The sequence below is a fragment of the Protopterus annectens genome, chromosome 1.part2 (assembly GCF_019279795.1).
Source record: "Protopterus annectens isolate FY-2018-M chromosome 1.part2, PAN1.0, whole genome shotgun sequence".
Classification (NCBI taxonomy): Eukaryota; Metazoa; Chordata; order Ceratodontiformes; family Protopteridae; genus Protopterus; species Protopterus annectens.
Genome location: NC_056727.1, coordinates 120,338,115 through 120,362,697, shown reverse-complemented (window position 1 = coordinate 120,362,697; position 24,583 = coordinate 120,338,115). Strand labels below are relative to the sequence as shown.

Sequence of the window (24,583 nt, the reverse complement as noted above, 5' to 3'; positions counted from 1 at the left end):
CTGGTGGCATTTGCTGCAGGGGCAGAGGGGAAGGCTATTTCAAAGCAAACCATTTCTAAATGGATAGGCGATTGCTGCTATAAGCACCATGGAAAACGTATCCCCCCAGGGGATTAGACCTCACTCCTCCAGGGCTGCATCTACCTCTACAGCCTTTCTCAGAGGTGTCCCTACCAGGGACATCCTAGAAGCTGCTACCTGGAGTTCTGTACATACTTTCACCAAGCATTATCATTTGCCAATCTTCTCTAAATCCAGAGCTGGCTTTGCCACTGCAGTCTTGCAGGGCCTTATAGCTGGTCCTAATGCTATCCAAATTCCTCCTCCAAACCATAGCTTTGGGAATCTACCAAAATGTAATGACTGCAACAGTGAAACATGAACATAGTACACTTGTGTACACTTACCATAAATGTAGATGTTGGTGTATTCACTGTTGCAGTCCTGGTTACCCTCCCTCCAGCCCCCTAACTTTTGGCTATACCTCTACTTTCCTTTACTATACTTAAAAGCCTTTTAGTGTGTTTGCTTTTTTGTTGGAAGTATATCATTGTACTTTTATATTTAATTGCTCCCCATTGGGGGAGCACCTGACCTCTGGGGCAAGAAAAAACGATGTAATGGCGTCGGCTGCATGTTTTATACTCCTGACGTCATGGAAGAAGGGACAGCGACTGATGCAGGACCAAAGATTTTGCAAGTAGCCCTCAGTCTGCCTGATTAACAAGCAGATAACCCAAATGTAAAGACTGCAACAGTAATGTCTACATTTATGGTAAGTGTACACAACTGCACTTTCCTAAGCACCCTGGAGAATATTTGGGTCCAACCTAACACACTCATACTGGGCGACTTCAACTCCTCCATTAACTGGGAAAACTACTCCTGTGCCAATATACTTGCCCAGTGTTTCCCGGAATGGATTCCAATGCCCTGGTTCAGCTTGTTACTCCCACTAGAGGTAGCATTATCCTTGACCTGGTCATTAGTAACATGGGCGACCATTGCTGTACACAAATAGTAAAGTCCTCCCTAGTTAGATCCGACCACAAACTAATCGCCTTGGAAACCCCCCCCCCCCCCCCCGCAAAGGTAACTACCATGAAAAACTTCTTAGGATCCCAAAGTTAGCTTTGGAGAACAGTGGTGGCTAACTTCATGGCTTGCATCCCATGCGAATAGAGAATAGTTGCATGACCGCTGAATCATACACCAATGCTCTGTACGAACACTTACACAAATGCATGGATATCACTATACCCAATAGAACCAAGACTCTGTCCTCCCAAAAAAAAAAGGAAGCCAATCTAGTGGTCCCTTGCCATAAACACTACAACAGAAGGAAGAAACTAATGCACAATAAGGAAGTCCCAAGACTGGAAAAACTCCCTTATCAGCTTCAAGAAATCCTCTAAAGCTAGCTATGAAAACAGAATTGCAGCCGATAGTAAACACAACCACAAGGCCTTCTGTACTTTATGTAAAGAATCTCCACGGCAATTCCGAGATTTGCTCTGAGCTACTGCACAATGGTACCTCTTATACTGAGCAAACAGATATTGCTAATATACTAGCTGACAGATTCAGTGCCAACCCCCCCCCCCCCCCCAAAAGGACCAATCCCAATACCAGAAGATTGCCAGGCACCCAGTATTACTGCTGCACAGGTTAAAACAGCACTGTCGAAGGCCAAGAATACAGCTTCTATGGGACCTGGCAAAATATCCCTGGCTGTGTTCTACATAAACTACAGTGTGAACCGGCACCTCACCTGCGTGTCCTATTCAGTCGCAGTCTCACCTCATGCTTTGTCCCTACCAAATGGCGCACTGCTATAGTCATCCCTCTCTATAAAGGAGTGACTACAGACCCTGGGAACCATCTCCCTGTTAGCCTGACAAGTCTGATATGCAAAGCTATGGAGCACATCATCATGGACCTAATAAACAAGGATAAAGGGGAATCTCTAAACTCTGGATCACACACAGTTTGGTTTTGTGAAGGGTAGATCATGCCTGCACAACTTGATCAACGAGTCAGTCACCAGAGCTGATGAAGGCGGGGTGGTTCATACAGCCTACCTTGATCTGGCCAAGGCCTTTGATACCATTCCCCAATCAGGAATCCTAGAAAAACTCCCTAAGCTAGGCATCAACCCCTGTATCACTAGGTGGGTTGCAAACTGGCTCGCAGAACCTAGTGTGAAAGTAGCTGATTCCACTCAGACTGCCAACTAGTTGTGAGTGGAGTCCCCCAGGGATCAGTTCTGGGTCCTCCTGTTTGGTATCTACTTCTCAGTAGTCCAGTCCAACACAAAGGAACTCTGGATGGCTAAGTTTGCAGGTGAATGCAACATGGGAGCCATTATTAACTTCCCAAGTTAGGTTGACATCCTACAGAAAGGCCTCACTGAGACCAACAACTGGTGTCGGAACCATGGCCTTAAGCTCCATGCCCAAAAAATTGTCGTCATCCCCTTTGGGGAAAAACCCAGTTCCCATGAATTAAATCGATGGTAGTCCACTGAACACAGAAGGCGTTTATAAGAGGTCTGGGAGCACAGGTTGACAGCAACCTCTCTTGACCACCACACTGCCTCTGTTAAAGTCCTATGTGGCACATCTCATTACTAAGGGTTTTGCATCCAGGAAGAAAGAAGTCATAGTTTCCCTCTACTCTTCCCTCATTAGGCCAATCATAGAGTACAATGCCCCATTTGGCATGTACCTCACTAGACACCTGCAACAACTGGAGAGGCTGCAACAGTACCTCACAAAGAGGATCTTAGGCCTCACTTGTCTTATATGGATAGACTCAAACACTATTATTTCTCATATCGCCTACTTACAGGTGATCTCTGACTTCTATAGCCATGTCTGACCCGGCTCTGTTAGAAATGCTACATCCTAAAGAAATCCCAATCCCTCCGCACCACGCACTCCAGAGACCTCATCCTCCTTACTACATTCAGGAGGGCCAGGTTCATAACCCAGAGACTGCTCATGCTATGGAATAGACTTTCTATACATGTCAAATAGAGCCACCTCACTAGCAGTCTTCAAGAGAAATCTTAATGAGTGGATGGGAAATACAAAATTCACCCTGGGGATCACTCCAGTGGCTATACTCAACAGAGGCACTAGAAACTAAGGTCAGGTGGCATGATGCCAGGGTAATCCTATGGGTTAGGCTTGTAAAGGCTCCATGGCCTTTAGCCTAGTAAATGCCTATGAACCTATATAACCGAGAAGCGTATTCGTTTATGTAAGGCCTTCATCAAGGGTACATTTCATTCCAGGTCTACAGTGGTTAAACCTGCCCTGACTTGGGTGCTGAACTTTGTTGTGGAGGCTGCGAGGCAGTCAGTTTCTCTTATGCCTGCAAGTTCAGTTGATTAGCTGTTTTCCAAAGCAAAAACTTATTTGGTGGCCATAGTGAACACGAGTAGCCAGCATGTGGGGGAAAAAGGCACAAAATACCAAAATAAGTTTGGATTAAGCCAAAAGGCTAAATCCTTTAATTGTCCATACCGGTTTCGACTACAAAGCCTTCATCAGTGGAAAAGCATTATAAAACACAACACACAGTCCTACCTAAATAGAGCCCCCCCCACCCCCCACCAATAGAAAAATAGCCCTGCCCACTACAACACCAAAAGTCACTCCTTCCATAAGGTACAAATGACGGTTCAGGAAAGTTAGCCTGTAACTAAATCGGCACCAATCTAAAAGTAAACCTAATCTAGACAAAATAGGTCCCATAAAACATATTAAGAATGCAACCTTACAAGTGGTCATTAATTCCTGGAGGAAATAGCCCCCCCCTCCCCCAATTTAATGATCCAATATTTTTCTTTGTTTAGAATACTGTGCCATCCCGGTTTCTATCAATAATCATGAAATGGAATTCCGCATTTGTATGTATCATACAATGTCTATACAATGCATTGGTTTCATGCATATGAGTATCACTACGGTGTTCAGACATTCGTGTTGTAAGTGCACGTGTTGTCTGACCAACATAAAAGGATGAACATTTTACAAGTGGCCAGATAACCCAATCGGTCCCACAGGTCCCAAAAAACTTTGTCATAAACTTTGCTGGTGTTTTTGCTGGTAAACTGTTTACTAACATATCGGCATGATGAACAAACTCTAATGTCTACCACAGGGAAACATACCAATCAAATTATCTCCGGATACTGTTAGTTTATAAATAGCACCCCCACTGCTGGTATGTTTAAAATGGGAAAAGTGGGACCCCAATGTTTTACCCTTCCTGAATTAAAAACGGACATGTGGTCCCTAACACTGTCCTTTAAAAGTCATTAGCCAATAGAATATTCCAGTGTGTATGTATAGTATATCTGAGTGTTAATGTTGCGCCCATAGGTGGTTACAAACCTAATCGTGTCAGCAGGGTCTGCTCTAGTTTTGGTTTTATATTCCAGTAAAGAATCCCTATACTGACAACTGGCCCAATTACTAGCTGATGTGTCAAATTCCCTGTATCCCCTATTTCTGAACCTGTCTCAAAGATCTTGGCGTGACGGATCATAATCCTGCATGGTGGAACTAATTGTCTTCATACGGAGAAATTGAGATTTGGGGTTGTTGCAGATGGTATGGCTAGGATATAAACTGGGGGCATGGAGCAAACTATTGTATTGGGGGCATTGGCGGAATACTCTTGTACTTGTGAGTATTATCCACATTCACATTCCTCCAAACAGTGACATCCAGATGTGTTCCAAACTCTCATTAATTGTCTGTAGTCTTGAATTACATAAGTCTTTTCTCTAGACTTCTGCAGTTAATAGAAACGCATCTAATTTCTTTACTAGTTAGTTAACTGTGTTTGTAGGCTCTGGAGGCTTTAATCCAGATGTGTGTATTTACTAGATATAGATGTGTGTGCATGATATATAGAATATATAAAGTGTGTACATATAATATAAATATATATATACGGGTCCCCTTCATAGGATGATACTAGGCTATTGGCCCGGAGACCCTTGTAAGGCTAGCCAAGAATTTTTCCCACGTCGGCATCTGTCCAGCAGGGACACTGGTGGGATCCCAGGGGTGTATTTTCTGTTTCCCGAAGAGAGGTACTATACTTGACATGGAGAGGGAGTCTGTTCCATAGATGGAGTCTTTGGGACCAAAATCTATCCTGCCAAGTTCTATTAATGTCACAGACCAGGTTGAGGGCTTGCGTGCGAGTTTCGCAAGTGGAGTTTGACTTAAGGACATGCAGGAACTCCAAGACTTGGTCTGAGATGGCCTTGTATGCTAGACACGGGTCACCTCTGAGCAATCAGTATGAGTAGAGGGACAGGGCTTTTAGCCTGTCCCAGTATAGGACAGGTGTTTGAGATGTCTGGAACCTCTGTTATCTCCAGCTGCTGCATGTGTTTGGTAAGGTACATGCCAAAGGGGACATTGTACTCAATGAGTCTGATAAGGGACGAGTACAGGGACGAGTACAGGGATGTTCTGACCACCTTCTTCCTAGATGAAATATTATGAGGTGGGCTATGAAGAAAGCCTTGCGTACAACGGAGGCAATATGGTCGTCAGGTTTCTTATCAACCTGGGTGCCCAAGTCCTTCATGACTGTGTGCTTAGTATGTTAATGTGATAATTAGTAGGGAATCCATTTTCCCCAAAGAGAATTGATTCATTTGCTTTCAGTTTTAGACAATGCTTCTGGCACCAGTCATTTGTTTGGGTAAGGCCCTCTTGGTGGATGTTCATATCACTAGGAAAGTTTGACTGCACCCATCTTGCAGTCATCTGCAAACTTGGCCAGCCGCAAACCACTGGATGTCCTTCAAGGATGCTTCTGCAGTCCTCACATATGGGTTGTCCTGCCTCAGGCAGCCCTTCGGTCAGCCGGATTCCAAAGTCTGGGTCCGGCGTCGGCTGATGTCGCCCTTTCCCCGACGTCAGAGCGCCTGGAGTACGAGTCAGCTGACGCCATCTTCCTCAGTCTTTCTTGCCGCGTGGTGCCCGAAGCAGAAGCAGTTCGCAAGTGCCGGTCGGCCAGCTCCTGTAATTCAGCTACCGAAGACTTCAAAAAGCCAAGTACCCCGTTGGGGACTCTTTCTTGCCTTAGCCGATGTCAGATAAAGTTAATAATTGTTTAACTTGTGGGAAACAAATACCTCATAAGGATTTCCACTCTTACTGCCTCCCCTGCCTAGGCCCAGACCATGACGTCTCTGTTCAGCCTGTGCTTCCTTCAACTGACGCACTCTTAGACGTCGGGCGGAGTTTGCAGAGGAATTTTTTGGGGCTAGTTTTTCATAAATATGCCATCGGAGACTCAGACTTCACATTTGATTAAGAAACGGAAGGACAAGGACCGACACGTGGGCCACGGTTTCGGCTGAAACCACGGCCAGGCCTACCGCGAGTGTCTCTGTCTCGGCTGAAACAGAGTCCTTGGTACTTCCTACCACCGAAACCTCTCAGCCGACTACCTCTGTCCCGGAGGCCCCGGCTGAATCTGTTATTGAATTTCCTACAGAAACTGGTGTCCTGGAACCTTCCGACACCATTCCTTTAGACAAAACTACACCAGCACGCAGTGCAGCCAGGCCTCCTGCATCCATTTCCATTAAGGCGTTCTCTAGGGCTAAAGCTGCTAAACTATCCAAAGCTTTGCCTCCCAAGGTTATCCCTCAGGGACACACTACAGGTTCACAGATTCTAAGCTTAGCAGAGGACCTTATCTCCTTAATTAGGGGCTCTCAACCTCCTCCAGACAAAAGGCCCAGGGTTGAGCCCTCTGTTCCCCACTCCTCAGATGAGGCCTCAGATGGTTCTACTCTCTCGGACCACCAGGAGGAGGCTTTTTCGGCCTCCGAGGATTCTGATGCAGAGGAATCTATTCCTTCGGCCTCCCCTCCTGAAGAGTTTTCCTTTGGGGAGACACTCCACACTATGCGAGTGCATTTCCAGTGGCAGGGCCAGGAATTCTCTGATTCCAGGAAGAGATTAAGGACCTTCTTGCATTTGCCTCAGCATAGACCTTTGGCTATTCCTCCTGTTTTAAATGTCATTGATGATGTGTACTCTAGCACAACCCCTGATGCTCTTCCTCCGGCTCCTGTCAAACCCGATGGGTACTACAGGGTCCCGGACTCTCATCTTCACCTTTACAAGGCCCACTCTGCTGATCCAGAAACTATTTCCCAGGGCCCTAAAGGGGTTGCAGCTGCCACTACTAAAAATCCTCTCCCCTCTGAAAGGGAGTCTAGAGCTTTAGAGAGATGGGGTAAAAAAGTGTATACTTCTGCTACTCTTTCTATGAGGGCATTGAATTGTTAATTTCATATGATACAGTACCAAGAGTATTTGTTAGATGAATTGCATAAACTTTCTTCACCTGAACCCCTAGATCGCAAATCATTTCAGGATCTGGTACATAACTCCCAACAGGTTAGCAACCATTTCTTGCAATGTGGTTATGATGCATTGGAAGCTTCATGTAGGTCAGCTATGACTGGCGCAGTCATACGTAGGCATGCTTGGCTGAAGGAACAATCTCTGCCAGACCATGTCAAAGCAAAGCTTCTGGATGCTCCACTGGAAAAGCAAAAGTTATTTGGCTCCACGGCTCAGGAGGTCCTAAAGAAAGTTGAAGAAAAGGCAAAATCTGTACAAACTGTCAAAGATTTTCTCCAAGTCCAACCACCAAGATTCAGCAGGAATTGGCCTTCCAAAAATTGGTCCTTTCCAGACGGAGAGGTTTCAGAGAGGCAAGAACAGGGGTGCCAGAGGTAGAGGGCAAGCTAGAGGCTCCTACAGAGGGCGTCAATGGCAGCCTCCCAACCAGAGAGGTAATGCAGGACCTACAACTGCTGCACAAGGACAGGCTCAATGACTTTACTTAGACACCGCCAACCAGGGCTCAATTGGAAGCACCCTTGGGCGGAAAGCTTTCTTTATTCTCAGAAAATTGGCACAGTATTACGAGGGACAAATGGACACTACAAATAATAGACAAAGGATACAGGTTCCATTTTCACACATTACCAAAAAGAAAAGGCATGCCAGACCTGCCACCAAATCAAAGGGCAGAGGCTTTGAAACAAATCTCCAGCTTAATGCAAATGAAAGCTATAGAAAAGGTTCCTCTCTCAGAACAAGGCCAAGGATTTTATTCCAGACTTCCTTGTGCCAAGAAAAGAAAAACAATGGAGGCCTATTCTCGACTTGTCCGCACTGAATACTTATCTCATTTTACCAAAGTTCAAAATGCTGACTTTACAGCAGCTCCTTCCCATGCTGGGCAAGGGGTCTTGGCTGGTAACTCTAGACCTCAAGGAGGCATACCTGCATGTCCCTATCAGACAAAGTTGCAGAAGACACCTCAGATTTTTTGCAGGTTCAGAGCATTATCAATTCTCAGCATTGCCCTTTGGCTTATCTACTGCGCCCAGAGTATTCACTAAATGCCTGGCATCAGTAATTGCACACTGCAGACTTCAGGGGATTCAAATATACCCATATTTGGATGACTGCCTTATACAAGCGGACAGCCAACAAACTTTGGTAAAACATTTGAATTGCGCCATTCACCTACTTCAGGTCCTGGGATATACAGTCAACATTCACAAATCAAGACTTGTTCCATCCCAAAGAATAACCTTTCTGGGTGCGAATCTAGATACAACCACCCAAATGGCTTTCCTCACAGAAGAAAAACAGTCAACTACCAGATTACTTCAAAAGTCTGACAAGAAAAACTCTGCTGACTGCAAGGAAAATCCTGCAGACCCTGGGTTACATGGCTTCTTGCATCCTGATTCCACAAGCAAGGCTGCATATGAGGAAACTACAATGGTACCTAAGGAGTTTATGGTCTCAGCACAGTCACAGCTTGGAAACTTTGATACCACTCATCCCATGCCTTCAAAGGGAATTTTTGTGGTGGGCTCAAGCAAGCCAGTCACAGGGGTCTGTCCTTCAGCAAACAAATAGCCAGCCAAACCATTACAACGGACGCTTCAGACCACAGATGGGGAGCGCACATGGAGGGCAGATGCATTCAAGGTCTATGGTCACAAAAAGAGCTACGCATGCACAAAAACCACAAGGAACTTCTGGCAGTGATACATGCAGTCGAAGCCTTCAAAACTTTTCTGCATCAAGGCCACCTACTAATAAGGACAGACAACACCACAGTTATGTGGTACATAAACAAGCAAGGAGGCACCCATTCATATCCTCTTTGCAGACTGGCAATGAATCTATGGGAACTTTCCTTGAAACTCAACATAGAGCTGCAATCTCAATTTGTGCCAGGGAAAGACAATATACTGGCGGACAGCTTAAGCAGGAATATCATGGATGCACACTAATGGATGCTGCACCCAGACATCTTTCTACAGATAACACAATCATGGGGCAGGCCGGACATGGATCTTTTTGCCTCCCCCCACAATAATCAGCTGAAGAAATTCTGCTCAAGGACATACCACCCACAAGCATGGAAAGTGGACGCACTCTTTCAGCTGGAGAACTCTTAATAGTGTATGCATTTCCACCTCTCCCATTAATGACCAAGGTCTTACTGAAGATCAGGACAGAGCAGCCAAAAGTGATTCTGATAGCTCCGGACTGGCCAAGACAGCACTGGTACCCACTGTTAAAGAGCGTGTCACGCACGAAACCATGGCCTGTTCCTCAATGGCCACTGCTCCTGACACAGCACAATTATAAAACTCTGCATTCCAACCTGAAAACCTTGCAACTAACCGCCTGGAAAATACCTTGATTCCTCCTCAGGATAGGCTATCCCAGAGAGTGAAGGATATTATCATGGAAGCTCACTGGCCTTCCACAAGAAAGACATATTCAGCAAAATGGAAAAGATTTCTCATTTAGAACACCACACAGGGCCTAGATGTGACAGTGATGAACATGGCACGTATCCTGGAATATTTGGCAGAAATGTTCCACAATGGTCTGTCGTACTCTTCCATTAAAATTCATGCTTCAGCAATTTCAGCAGAGTACAATACTGATCCACCTGTCTTCTCACATCCTCTCCTAAGGCAGTTTCTTAGAAGGATTACAAACATCAAACCTCCAAGGACACCACCACTGCCTACTTGGGACCTTAACTTCGTGTTGGAAAAACTAACACTGCCTCCCTTTGAACCAGCAGCATCTGCAGAGCTACAGTTCTTGTCTTGGAAGACTGCCTTCCTTCTGGCCATAACCTCAGCAAGAAGAGTATCTGAGTTACAGGCCCTCATGGCAGTACAGCCATTTACTATTTTTCATCAGGACAGAGTCTCATTGAGAACCAATACTACATTTATGCCAAAGGTGGTATCCAGGGTCTCATTAAACCAAGCTATTCATTTGCCTACCTTCTTTCCGAATCCACAAAACAAAGGGGAGAAACTTCTGCACACCCTGGACATACACAGACAGTTGCGCTACTACTTGGACCGAACTAAAAGTTGCAGAAAAACTGACAAGCTGTTGGTAGCATATGCTGCTAGTGCACAAGGAAAAGCAATTTCCAAACAGACAATCTCAAAATGGATAGGGCATTGCATTTGTTTTTGTTGCTCCTTTCATGGAAAAACTGTGCTAGCTAACATTAGACCTCATTCCATGAGAGCCACAGCCACCTCCACAGCCTTCTTAAGAGGGGTGGCTACCAAGGACATTTTAGAAGCTGCTACATGGAGCTCCGTGCATACATTTTCCAAGCATTACAGTTTACCTTTATATTCCAGATCCAGAGCAGGCTTTGCTACGGCAGTCCTGCAGGGCATTTTAGCTACACCATCCTTTGCATAGATCCTCCACCCCCAGATTGGCTATGGTATTCTACCCATATGTGATGACTGCAGATGCATCCTTGAAGGACATAGTACAGTTTTGTACCTACCATAAATGTAGATGTCCGATAGGTATGCATCTGCAGTCAGGTTTTCCCTCCCTCCTTCCCTTCTGTGGTATTTCTTGGGTAATACTCCCTCTTATAGCTAGCTGGGGTTATCTATTATGGTGTATTTGTTTTTTATTACTGTGCATGTTTGGAATATTTTGCATTTCTCCAAATTTAGCCTTCCTTAGAGGGCACCTGGGGCAAGAAAAACTGAGGAAGATGGCGTTGGCTGACTTTTATACCCCAGGCGCTCTGACGTCGGGGAAAGGGCGACATCAGCCGACGCCGGACCCAGACTTTGGAATCCGGCCGACCGAAGGGCTGCCTGAGGCAGGACAACCCATATGTGATGACTGCAGATGCATACCTATCGGACATCTACATTTATGGTAGGTACAAAACTGTACTTTTTGGCTTGCACCTCAGAAAAATATATCCCCAGTAGAGACCCCAGGACCTATCCTTGGAGTACACCACTCGTTATGGGTCATCTACTAGCGGTAGAACCCACTCAGTCAAAATAGGGGAAGCCATCAGTGACCCAGTTAGCTACCCATCTGGTAACGTATGGTTTGATGCTTAGCTGAGAGTTTCAAGTATTATGCCTGAGTGGGGAATAGTGTCGAAGGCTTTGGCTAGGTCAAGGTAGGCTGTGTGCAGTCTTTCCCTCAGCCATGGTTTTGACTGTTTAAAGAAGTCTACCAAGTTTAACAGGCATGATCTCCCTTTGACAAAACCAAACTGTGAGGTCAAGTGTTTGTAGGTTTTCAATGTCCTTGTTTATAAGGTCCATGATAATGCATTTCATGCCTTCTGTAGATCAGGCGAGTTAAGCTGATGGGCCTATAATTGCCTGGGTCAGTGGACACTCCACCTTTGTGTAGAAGGATCACAGTGGTTGTCCTCTGGCTGGGACAAAGCTGCTGCTCAGGCTTTGGTTGAAGAGTGCGTAATGGAGCTGACTGCTCATACCTGAGTTCATGCAAGATGCAGGCTGGGGTGTGGTGTTCTCTGGTCCCATGGCGACTAATGCCCTCTCAAAGGCAAAAGATAAACACCTGCTCCCTGGTGATGGCGGGGGGGGGGGTGCTGGGCATGTCCTGGTTTACTGATTTAGGGAGACAGGAGGTGAAGCTTTCACTAAACCTGTCTGCCAATAGGTTGGCTATATTAATGGCGTTTGTGTGTGGATGTCCTTCAAGGATGCATCTGCAGTCTTTACAAATGGGTTGTCCTGTCGTCAGGCAGCCCTTCGGTCGGCCGGATTCCAAAGTCTGGGTCTGGCTTCGGCTGGTGTCGCACTTCACCCGACGTCATTGCGGCAGTTCTTCGGGTATAAAGGCATCAGCCGACGCCATTTTCCCCAGTCTTTCTTGCCGCGTGGCGCCCGAAGCAGAAGCTGTTCGCAAGTGCCGGTCGGTCAGATCCAGAGATTACTACTACTACTACTACCGAATACTACTTCGAAGACTTCTATAAAGCTAAGTACCCCGTTGGGGACTCTTTCTTGCCTCAGCCGATGTCAGAGAAAGTTAATAACTGTTTATCTTGTGGGAAACAAATACCTCATAAAGATTTCCACTCCTATTGCATACATTGTTTAGGCCCAGACCACGACGTAGCAGCTTGTCTAGCCTGTGCTTCTTTTAACCGACGGACGCTTGGACGTCGCTCGGACTTTGCTGAGCAGATTTTCGGCTCCGATTTTGCCTACATTATGCCGTCGGATCCTCCGACTACACAAATAACCAAAAAGCGCAAAGAAAAAGACCGACACTCCGGTCCGCGGTTTCGGCCGAAACCGCAGTTAAGCAAACCACGAGTGTCTCTGTTTCAGCCGAAACCGAGCAAGCGGTTCTTTCTTCAGCCGATAACTTGCCTTCTACCGAGGCCTCTTCTATCCTGGTAGAAACGGCTTCTGAAATCCAACCTTCTGTTGCGATTTCACAGGATTTATCAGACACCATTCCCCTAGATATTTCTACCCCTGCATGTGGAGCTGCTAGGCCTCCTCCAGCTATGTCTATTAAGGCCTTTGCCAGGGCTAAAGCAGCCAAAACATCAAAACCTGTGCCTGCCAAGCCCCCCTCTCACAGGCCCAGCACCAGCTCCCATATGCTTTCTTTGGCAGAGGATCTCATCTCTTTAATTCGTGGAGCCCAGCCTCATCCGGACAGGGCCTCTCCCTCCTCCAGAAAAGAGGCCTAGAGCAGAGCCCCTGAGCCAGTAGCCACAGATGATTCCTCTGATGACTCAGAACATACAGACCCTCCTGAGGCTTCTTATTCTCCTTACGAAGACTCTGATGCTGAGGAGTCCATCCCTTCAGCCTCTCCTCCTGAGGAATTTTCCTTTGGGGAAACCTTGCATGCTATGAGGGAACAATTTCAGTGGCAGGGCCAAGATTTCTCAGACTCTAGAAAAAGGCTTAGGACCTTTCTACACTTGCCACAGCATAGGCCTTTAGCTATAACTCCAGTTCTATCTGTTGTTGATGATGCATTTAATGATGCTTGCACTGCTCCTGATACTTTGCCTCCGGCTCCTGCTAAGCCCGATAGGTACTACAGGGTCCCGGACACTCATCACCACTTGTATAAGGCCCCTTTTGCAGATCCAGAGACCATCTCCCAGGGCCCTAAAGCTGTAGCAGCTACTTCTTCTAAAAACCCCCTCCCCTCTGAAAGGGAATCCAGGTCCTTAGAGAGATGGGGTAAAAAAGTTTACACCTCTGCTACTTTGTCAGCTAGAGCTTTGAACTGCCAATTTCATATGATTCAATATCAAGAGTTTATGCTTGACCAGTTGACTAAAAAGCTGTCCTCTGAAGAATCTTTAGATAAAAAGTATGTTCAAGAAATGTTACATAACATACAGCAGGTTAGTAACCATTCTTTAAAATGTGGCTATGATTCACTGGAGGCTTCCTTTAGAGCAGCCATGACTGGCACAGTTATCAGGAGGCATGCATGGTTGAAGGAACAGGCATTACCAGACCATGTCAAATCTAAGCTTTTGGATGCACCTATGGACAAGGTCAATTTATTTGGTGCCCCCGCACAGCAGGTACTAAAAAAGATGGAAGAGAAAGCAAAATCTGTGCAAACAGTAAAAGATTTCTTACAAGTTCAACCTCCAAGGTTTAGCAGGAATTGGCCCTCCAAGAATTGGTCCTTTCCGGACTCCTCTAAGGCACAAAGAGGCAGGAATAGGCGCTCTAGAGGCAGAAACCAATCCAGGGGTGCCTACAGGGGTCGCCAGTGGCAGGGTAACAACCAACGAGGCATGGATACAGCCACCACCACTACAACAACTCAATCACAGTGACTTGGCGGTGGCACCGCCTACCAGGGAACAACTAGAAGCACCCTTAGGCGGAAAGCTTACCTGCTCCCTGGTGATGGCGGGGGGGGGTGCTGGGCATGTCCTGGTTTACTGATTTGGGGAGACTGGAGGTGAAGCTTTCACTAAACCTGTCTGCCAATAGGTTGGCTATATTAATGGCGTTTGTGTGTGGTTATATTGACTACCAGTTCAGAGCAGGTTTGGGTGTTCACATACATCTGCAGTCTGAAAGTAAAGGCCTTGTGGTTGTCCTTCGTGGATGTGGCCAATTTGGACTCTTGTCAGCCTTAGAGGATTTCACCAGTGACCTTATTTAATTGCTCAGATAAAGTAGAGATTGCTTCCAACTTGGCACCTGCTCCTTCTTGGTCAGCATTTTTTGCTTTAGTTTATTAATGCTGTCCAACAGACAGGTTCTCTCTTCCTTGAGAGATGATTTGGTCATGTCATGTCTGGAGTCCATACAGTTATGTAGGTGCTCATACAGTTTTTTGGTGTAGGCTTTGACATTAGTGCTAGATGTTAGTTTCACTGTTGCAGTCATCGCATTAGAGTTGGCTCTGCCAGGTTAGCCCTCAGTCTACCCGAAAACCGGAGGCTTAGTATTTCTGCGTTGGTTGCTGTCGCTCCAGGACTGACGTCAGGTAGTCAGTGGTATAAAAACAGGAAGCAGAGGAGCCCAAAGCAGAAGTTTGCACTAGTGCCAGTTGGTCACTACCTGAGTTTTTCATTTCCGAATTGAAGTTTGAAGTCTTCTAAAGCTAAGTACCCTGTTTGGGAACCTTTTTTTCTTCCTCTGTCAGAAAAAGTTAATTGTCTCGCCTGTGGAATGAAAATATCACACAGACTTTCATTCCTACTGCATCACAGGCCCAGACCACTACGTCCCCCGCTGTCGCTTTTGTGCTTTGTTCAATGCCAGAACTGTACATTTTCTGGCCCTTATTGTAGCTAGATATTTTTGCTCTGTCATCTCCTTCAGATATGGCTTTGGTAAGCCATCCGACAACTGATTTTCCAAAAAAAAAAAACGTAAGGATAAAGACCGCACAGGTCCAAAACTGCCGACAGTTCCGGTAAGCTAGTCGTCAAGTCTCTGGTTCTCAGTGAGGTGCTTTTGCAGCCCCTGATGCCCGTTTCTTTGGATTCACAGGGTGCTACCGAGACCCTTTCGGAGTCCAGTATGCCACGAGACTCTTCAACTAAGGATCCTGCAGATGTCTTTACCTTGGATGGGTCTGGAGCCACTGAACAGACACCAGCTTCCAAGGAAGTACTTTGCACTACTGATACTAGACACAGACATCTTTCGCGTCTACAGTTCTTTAGAAAACAACTAAAGTTCTAAGGCCCAGGGTACGAACCACACCCACAAAACCAACCCAAGCTCAGGTCCCTGCTTCCTTGCCTCAGTTGCAAATGCTTAGAATGGCGAAGATCTTATAATGCTTATCAGGGAAGACCGGCTACCCATTCCAAAATGCTAATCTGGGGAAGCCAGGCTTACCCAATCCAAAAGAACTTGTCCCCAGTAGTTTTATCTGTACAGGAGTCCAGTGACTTTGTTGCATCTGAATATGCAACCCCTTTCTGCTTGAGGATTCTGATGCAGAGGAATCCATCCCTTCAGCCTCTCCACCCGAGGACTTTTCCTTTGGGGAAACCATACATACTTTAAAGGGAACATTTCCAATGGGAATGTCAGGGCTATCCTCTGTCAAAAGATCTGGGAATTCTTAGATCTTCCACAGCACAGACCTCTGGCCATTCCTCCTGTCCTGGATGTTGTAGATGTTGTTTTCATGGAATCCTGTCTGACCCCTGACACCTTCCCTCCTGCTCCCAGGAAACCTGACTGGTACTAGAGTCCCCAGACTCTCATTTCTTTTCAAAAATCCTACTGCTGACCCCGAGGTCATCTCTCCAGGACCTAAAGGAATCAAAGCAACTTCATCTAGGAATCCCACCCCCCTCAGGGATTCCCGAGTATTAGACAGATGGGGTAAAAGTATACACATCTACAGAGCATTAAATTGTCAGTTCCATATGCTGAAATACCATGGAACTCCTCAAACAAAAAATCTCTCCCTGCTTGTGCAGAAAATAGGGTTAGAAAATAGAAATATAAAATAGAAAAAAGGTGATGCATTCTGCAAGTCCAGTAACTAAGCACACCTTGCAATGTGGTAGAAGCATCTTGCAGGGCAGCAGTCACTGGTTCTGTCCTTAGAAGGCGTACTTGACTTAAGGAACAGACCTTGCCAGACCATGTCAAATCCAAATTATTGGACACACCCTTCCACAAAGACAACTTATTTGGCACCAAGGCAGAAGAGGTCCTAAAAAGATGGAAGGAAAAGCTTAAATCTATGCAGACAGTTATACAGGTCCAGCCACAGAGGTTCAGTAGGCATTGCCCCTCCAAGCACTGGTCCTTTCCTGTCCCGGTCAGGTCAGCCCAGACCCGGGGAAACAGGCCCCCCAGACAACAGCCTCGGGGAATGCAGAGATCTAAGCAATGGAGTTCCTCCTCTTCAAAACAAGGGAATGCAAAGCCACCCCCTTATTGTAAGAGCTCACAATGACTTTAAATTTCCACCCCTCCCTCTGCCCACCTGCACTTGTCCCTAGGAGGAATACCCTTCTTCCAAGCAAGCAACTGGGCCACCATTACCAAAGACCACTGGGTCCTCAACATAGTGTCTCAGGGATACAAACTTTATTTTCACACATTGCCAACCCCAAAAGGGTTCTACATCTTCCCCCACACCAGTGGGCAGAGGCCAAAAAGCAAGTCCTTTCTCTCCTCTCCAGGGCAATAGAGCATGTTCCTGCAGAACAGATAGGCCAAGGTTTCTACTCCAGACTCTTCCTGGTACCCATCCTCGACCTATCCATTCTAAACACCTTTCTGGTGATACCAAAATTCAAAATGCTTACCCCCAGCAGCTTCTTTCTATGCTTTCCAAGGATGCTTGGTTTAGCCAGCCTAGACCTAAAAGAGGCCTACCTATGCATCCCAATCTGGGAATCATGCAGGAAATACCTACGTTTCAGAGCAGGATCACTGCGCTTTCAGTTCTCTGCGCTTCCCGTTGGCTTATCCGCTGCTCCAAGAGTTTTCCCAAAATGTCTGGCTCCTGCTATTGCTTTTTGCAGACAAAGAAATATTCAAATTTACCTATGCTTAGACTGCCTGATTCAGGCAGACAGGAAAAGCTGCTGAAGCATCTGACCTTAGTATACCCCAGGGTGGCTAGTAGGTCCTTTACAATCAACAAAAAGAAATTCAAAACTAGTACCCACACAACTTTATTCCTGGGAGCAAGCCTGGACACAGCATCCCAGATGGCATTCCTTACACCAGAAAAACCAAACCTACCCGACCTACTTCTCTCAACTAGCCACCAGGACCCAGTTATCTGCAAGGAAAATCCTGCAAGCTCTAGGGTTCATGGCTTCTTGCATTCTACTCATTCCATATGCCAGACTGCATATGAGGAAACTACAGTGCAACCTAAAAAGCCTTTAGTGTCAACACTCTCTACCTGGTAACTCCTCTTTTATACCAATGATACCTTGTCTAAGGAAAGATTTTCTTTGGCCGGCAGCAGCATGCTACCACAAGGGACTTCCCTTCTCACTACCCCACGTAGCCCAGGCCCTCACCACAGACTCGCCAGACTATGCCTGGAGTGCACACCTGGACGGCAGGTGCATTCAGGGCCAATGGAGCCAAAGTCCAATACATCTGCACATCAATCAAAAATAGAGGTCTGCTGTTCAGCACGTCCTGACAGCTTTCAGATCCCTGCTCTCCCTGGGACCTCGTGGCCTCAAGCCATGCAACTACACCTGTTAGCACAATTCCTGCCAGGCTCTCTAAACTCTCTGGCAGACAACCTAAGAAGAAACCTGCTAAACCCACACGAGTGGCAGCTAGACCAAGGAACCTTCACCCTTGTAACCCAGAAATGGGGCACCCCAAAGGTAGACCTTTGTCTCTTACTCCAATCAGCTCAGCAAATTCTGCACCCGGGAACCTCACAGCAAGGCCTGGAAAATGGATTCTCTATCCTTCCAGTGAGTAAACCCCCGTCTATGCATTCCCCCCACTCATTTCAAGGGTACTGCTGAAAATAAGGGAGGAAAAAGAGGACGATCCTGATTGCCCCAGACTGGCCATGACAGAGTTGGTACCCCCACTGCTGTGCAGCCTGTCACCCCTGCCACCATGGCGCCTACCTCAGATCCTAACGCACCTAACTCAGAGGAATGGAGAATTCATCCATCCCCAATTGCAGACCCTCAGTCTGGCAGCCTGGCTTATTCCCTGACCTCTCCTTAAGCTGCCAGTCTAAGCAAACAAGTTCTAGAGTTTATAAGCAAGGCCCAGATGTCCCAGCACTAGAAACTCTTATGCTGAAAAGTGGAAAAGGTTTTGCACCTGGATCCAGGCTAAGGGAGCCGGAACGGCACAGCCCTCCCTACTTCTCATCTTGGATTACCTGGCAGACCTACTACACAAGGGTCTCTCCTTCTTTTCTATTAAAATTCATGCCTCTGCCATCTCTACTCATTTCAGCACAGAGCCACTTCTTTTCTCGCACATTCTCACAGTTCCTAAGAGGGGTTAATAACTTGAGGCCACTCAGAGCTCCTACCCTAGTTTGGGACCTAAACTTTGTGTTGGAAAGCTCACCCTGCCCCCCTTTGAACCTGAAATGTTCTCTCTCCGAAGACTGCCTTGCTTCTGGCCATCACTTCAGCTTGAAGGGTATCAGAGCCACAAGCACTTATGGCTGTAGAGCCATTCATCATTTTCCATGCTGACAAGGTCTCCCTCGGGACTAACCCATCCTTCATGCCAAACGTGGTGTACAGTGTGGCTCTCAACCAATCCATTCATTTGCCCATCTTTCCCTAACCCACAAAACAAGGGAGAAAGGATTCTGCGCACTCTGTGCACACTCTCTATGTGCACAGACAGCTCAGATTCTACCTAGACAGGATTAAATCTTTTAGAAAATCTGATCCATTACTAGTCAGCTTTGCTGTAGGAGCAGAGGGCAAGGCCATATCCAAACAAACCATTTCCAAATGGATAGCACATTGCATCCATTTCTGCTACAAACAGCACAGAAAACCTCCCCCCAAGAGGGTCAAGACCCAGTCCACCAGAGCAGCCTCCACCTCTGCAGCTTTCCTCAGAGGGGCCCCACCAGGGACATCCTGGAGGGTGCAACATGGACATGTGTTCATACCTTCACCAAGCATTACCACCTGCCTATCTACTCCAAATCCAGTGCAGGCCTTGCCACTGCAGTGTTGCAGGGCATCCTAGCCAGCCCCCACTCTTCTTGGCTGCCTCTCTACCCTTTTCTTCAGCTTTGGGGGTAAATCACTGTTGCAGTCCTGTTTTCCCTCCCTCCATCCACTTTCTCTCTGGGTGTCTCCTTACAAGGAATGTTTGGTATTTACTTTCTACTGGTGGTATTCTTCCACCATAACCTAGCTCCCTACTGGGGGCTCCTGAAAGGGCAGGAAAAACTGATGTAATGGCGTCGGCTACCTATTTTTATACCACTGACGACCTAACATCAGTCGTGGAGCGGCAGCAACCCATGCAGAAGTAGTAAGCCTCTGGTATTTGGGCTGGCTGAGGGCTACCCTGGCAGGGATAACCTAAATGTGATGACTGCAACAGTGAATACACTCTTAACATCTACATTTATGGTAAGTGTACACAACTGTACTTTCTGCTGAAGGGATGGTGGTTGAAGTTGCGTATATGTGCTCTGAGGAGATTGTAGTCTGCTTTGGAAAAGTTGACTCTGACAAGGGGGGGGGGTCAGGAGAGATGGTCACTTCAAGGGTGATCGCTTTATGGTCTGATCGTACCATGGAGGATGACATTGTAGGGGTGCTACAGTGGCTACTCAAGTTGGTTAGTACCAGGTCCATGATGGTTTTAACTTTTTTGTAGTGGTGTCAACCAGCTGATCCAATGGATTAGCATCAACAGTCGAGGAATCTCTGGGCGTTCATGCTTTGGCTAGGATAGGTCTTCCATTCTGTGGTTGGGTAGTTGCCCAGTATCAGGGTAGAGGGTTTAATCTTGATGGATTCAAGTAAGTCCAGATAGGTGGAGTTGGGCTTCTTGAGCCATTGTTCTGGGTCTGTAGCGAAGTATGAATTGAATAGGTGTTTTGTCAACCGTTGACTGCACTTGTGTCTCCTATGTGTCATACCATTAACCAGCCTAGAGGTGTGTAGGTCTTTGATAAATATTGAAACTCCACATCCTTTGTATTTGTAGCCTTCCATTTGAGGTCTGAAAGTATGGTAGGATGAGTAACGTGGTAAGGTTGGGGTGCTTTCCGCAGCTTTGAACCAGGTGTCGTTGACTGCACAAACGTCAGCATCCTCCAGGCAAGGAATGCTTCCAGTGAGTGCAGTTTCATGCTTAGACCGCTAGCATTTAGCAGCATGACCTTTAAAGTTCGCTTTATGTTGGTAATTTTGTGCTCATGACTTTGCCTAAAAAAAAGGTAGTATGGGGGAGACCAGAGCCTTTGCCAGAATCCTGAAGCCCAAGGGAGACAGATGAAGGCCATTTCTGGCATAGCCTCAGTCTGTCAATCATTTCCTCCTAGGCTGTTGGGTAATGGATCCCCTTGGAAAGACTCCAGAAACTAAGCCAATTGTTAGTCAGTTGTTTTCTGTTTGTATTGAAGCATCTTTCTGGGTAACAGTAGGGTGCTGCATAAGTCTAGAGACACCTGCCTGGGACACATTCAGCTAGATGTCTCTCTCCATATAGTCGAGAGAGGTATGCCTAATGTCATTCACACCAACATGGACTATGACACAGTCGTAACAGTACCTAAGTGACCTTGAGTGCATGTGTGGTATGGAGGATTCTAGTACCTGACAAGCAACTTACTGTGACTTTCTCCTTGTCTAGCCTGGTGAGGGTCACATCTGTGTAACTCATGGTAGATGCCTGTGACTAGTATGTTGGGTTTGTGGCTGGGCTGTAGAGGCTGTGAGACACAGGCATGCGTACTGTGTGATGCTTGGTGCTGTGGGTTTATGGTGTGTGTGTCTGCTTCAGATGTCTCTCCTTCTTTTTTTTTTTTTTTTTTTTTAATTTTGGTATGTTTTTGTTGAGAACCTCCACATATGTAAGAGTGTGTTGTACAGGCGTGGGTGCTAGAGGTGTGGTGTTTGTGCAGACAAACTTCTCCGTGCCAAATGTACTGGCCTGAGACTAAAACAGCAAAGATGCTAAATTCTTAATATAATTGCCCCTTTCACATATTGTGTTCATAAGTGGTGTAGTACAGGGTTGTCTGTGTACATAAGGCAGTTGCTACACTCAGGATGCCCATATCAACCAGACTAGCAGGAGAAACCATGGGAAATTCTCTGTCCATGGTTGTCAGAATCTGTTGAAGAGAAGTCAGGGGTAGTAGAGGGGTGAAATCAATACAGTAGCTGCAAGTGAGGGCCTGTCTTTCACATGAATGCTGGTAGGGGAAGAATGCAGCTGAGATACCTGGCAAAGGGTTTAAACAGCGCAGCCGTGGTGTGGTGCACGATGTGCAAACAAGCGCAAACCAACGCAAATGCAGGGTTTAAATACCACAAAAATGAAAGTGAAATAGAAACACTGGAATTGACCAATCAACCCTTGTCCCTGAGCTCTTGGCTAAACACCAACAGCGTTCACTACGTATTAGAATTGGGGAACACCGTAGTGATATTAGGAATCACAAAACCACCAATGCATTATATTTACATACAGTCAAACATCCCAGTGCCAAGTTTATGTTTGTTATTATAGACAAAATTATAGGTAACAGACAAAACCAAATAGGATGGCAGGGTATTTTAAGCCACAAAGAAAGATACTGGATCACACATTTGGGAGCACTTTTTCCTCCTGGTCTCAATGACCATTTATAATGTATATGATTACCTTGTTTTATCTGATTGTTCAATAATATTTTGGATTATATTGCACATTATGTTGATTATCACTACTTGTATATCTGCTTTAGATCATCTGATCTAGCATGAGTTAATAGTTACAATGACATATGCATGGTTATTGGCATCAGAATTAGGGGTGCCATATTGCTTTAATGTGAATGAGGAACCTTATGAGAATGTCCTCTTTCTTATTGGTGAATTACACTATTTATACTGACGTTGGCAGTGCATTACTGCATAATTTTTTCTCACTGATGAAGGCTGGTGCCGAAACTAGTATGAGGATTTGACATAGGACATGTTTGTCCGTTCTTTGCCTTTAATTAAATGGTGAAACCATCTTGCTGGCTTTTTTGTGTTTTTCTCTTGGCTAAACACCCTATGCCAGACCAGTTCACTTACTCTTAAGTGCAGGCAGGCCCCGGTCAACGCAAGATGACCTAGCAAGAAACACACGAATCGCACAAACTGATGTGGATACAGCAAAACCTGTAACCAGACTATGCTAAAGATATTTTAAACTGTCTAGGTTGATTTAACACAGGGGAACAGGTACACACTTTAATATATAAACAGCATCAAACAAGAGCAAACTGATGTAAACAAATTAAACCAGTTAACCAAAAAAAGCTCAAAACTGAGCCCTGTTCCAGTAACGTACAAATCAGACTAGCTCTAACTGCACACTCCTGCCACTAGGTGAACCCTCTCAAAAAAAAAAAAAAAAAAAAAAATGGCCTGGATTAGTGCTAAAGTTATACAAACAAAGCTAGATTCAGCAGTTCGAAATCTAGTCCTAAGCTACAGCAAACAAGGTGCACCAATTTCAGAAAGTTCAAATAAGCAGGCACAATAAACTTTCAACCATCAATTCCCAATTTAAAAGGATGTAAGCTACCTCTCCTGCTACAAGAGTATAGATCACAAGCTTTCCTAATGTAGAACATCTGGCCTTTAAAATAAGTTGCAATTTAATCAGGCTACTAACAAGCAGTAATAAATTCGGATTATCAAAGTTTCAAAACTTTGAAATGCATATGGCCAAGACCATATGATCGAAATTTTGAAACTTTGATAATCCAAAAGGAACTGGTGTGTAGATGTAACAAAATTTGAGCATTTTTGCCCATTAATAGTTTAGCATCGAACTTCATCAGAATTATGTTAGGACAGAAGCGGCTTCATTGCACTGTTGCTGCATATCTGAAAGTTAAGCCAACAGCCGACCTTCGTGAAAGAAAATCATGAAAGGCCAACTGGTAAGGCTCAGCAGATAAGTTAGTGATGACTATTTCGCGGCTGAATCCTCTCACCTATGCAATCCTCTTTATTGAAAAGCAACACTTGGCGGATATCGTCCACACCATTGCCGAAGAGGTAACTGGACACAGGCATTCCTGCCACCTCCCGATCTTTAAATATGGGTTCAGCTATCAACCCAAAGACAGAGGGCAGCACACCTCGTTTCCCGATCCCCATCTGCTCTGATGGCAGTGCCATCAAAAAGGCAGTACAAAATTATTGGGGAATCCTACAAAGCAACTCTGGTCTCAACAGAATTATAGACAAAGAGCCAGCATTCTGTTAAAGAAGGAACTCGCTCAAAACCTTGTTTGAACGCCACAACACAGCTGTTCCCAACAATTCGGAGACCAAAGGAACTACTGTGTGTGGTAACTGCTGTTGTTGCCAACATATCTTCCCAGGAAGCTGCCTCACCACCCCCCACATTAACTTTGTCATCTCCTTCAACCAAAGACACAACTGTAATACCACCAATGTGGCGTCTGTGTGATCACTGCCAAGCCTACTACATTGGCATGACCACACGAAAACTGAGTGATCGGATAAAAGAGCACTACCAAGCAGTCTGCACAGTTGAATCCAATGCCCTTGTGAAACACTGTAGGCAACCCCCGATCTGTAAATTTGCAGTGCTAGAAAAAGTGGCCACGTTCAGCGAGGAATCAAGCACGCCACTTGAAGTGAGGGAGCTAAAATGGCAAATATAACATAGGGCTGACACGCCCCCTGGTCTGAATGGCATACTAACTATCAAATGTTACCTGAAATGGATTAGAAAAAGTGGAGAGACGTAATAACGTCACAAAGCACTGTAGTATTTAAATGCACTTGATATGCTGCTGTAATGGATTTATGATCAAGTTCGATGTAAGAGAATAAACTGAATGAAAACACTCAAATGTATGTATAATATATATCTATGTTTATATATCTATGTATGTATCTACACACATACACACACACACATATATTTACATATATATATGCACACACACATGCGCACGCACACATATAC

General features: G+C 45.7%; 1 protein-coding gene across 1 annotated transcript in view; it reads left to right on the top strand.

Moving 5' to 3' along the window:
- LOC122792336 (reticulon-4-like) overlaps nucleotides 1-24,583 on the top strand; it is a 223,266-nt gene that overhangs the window by 62,546 nt on the left and 136,137 nt on the right. The gene's annotated exons all lie outside the window — the stretch shown is intronic.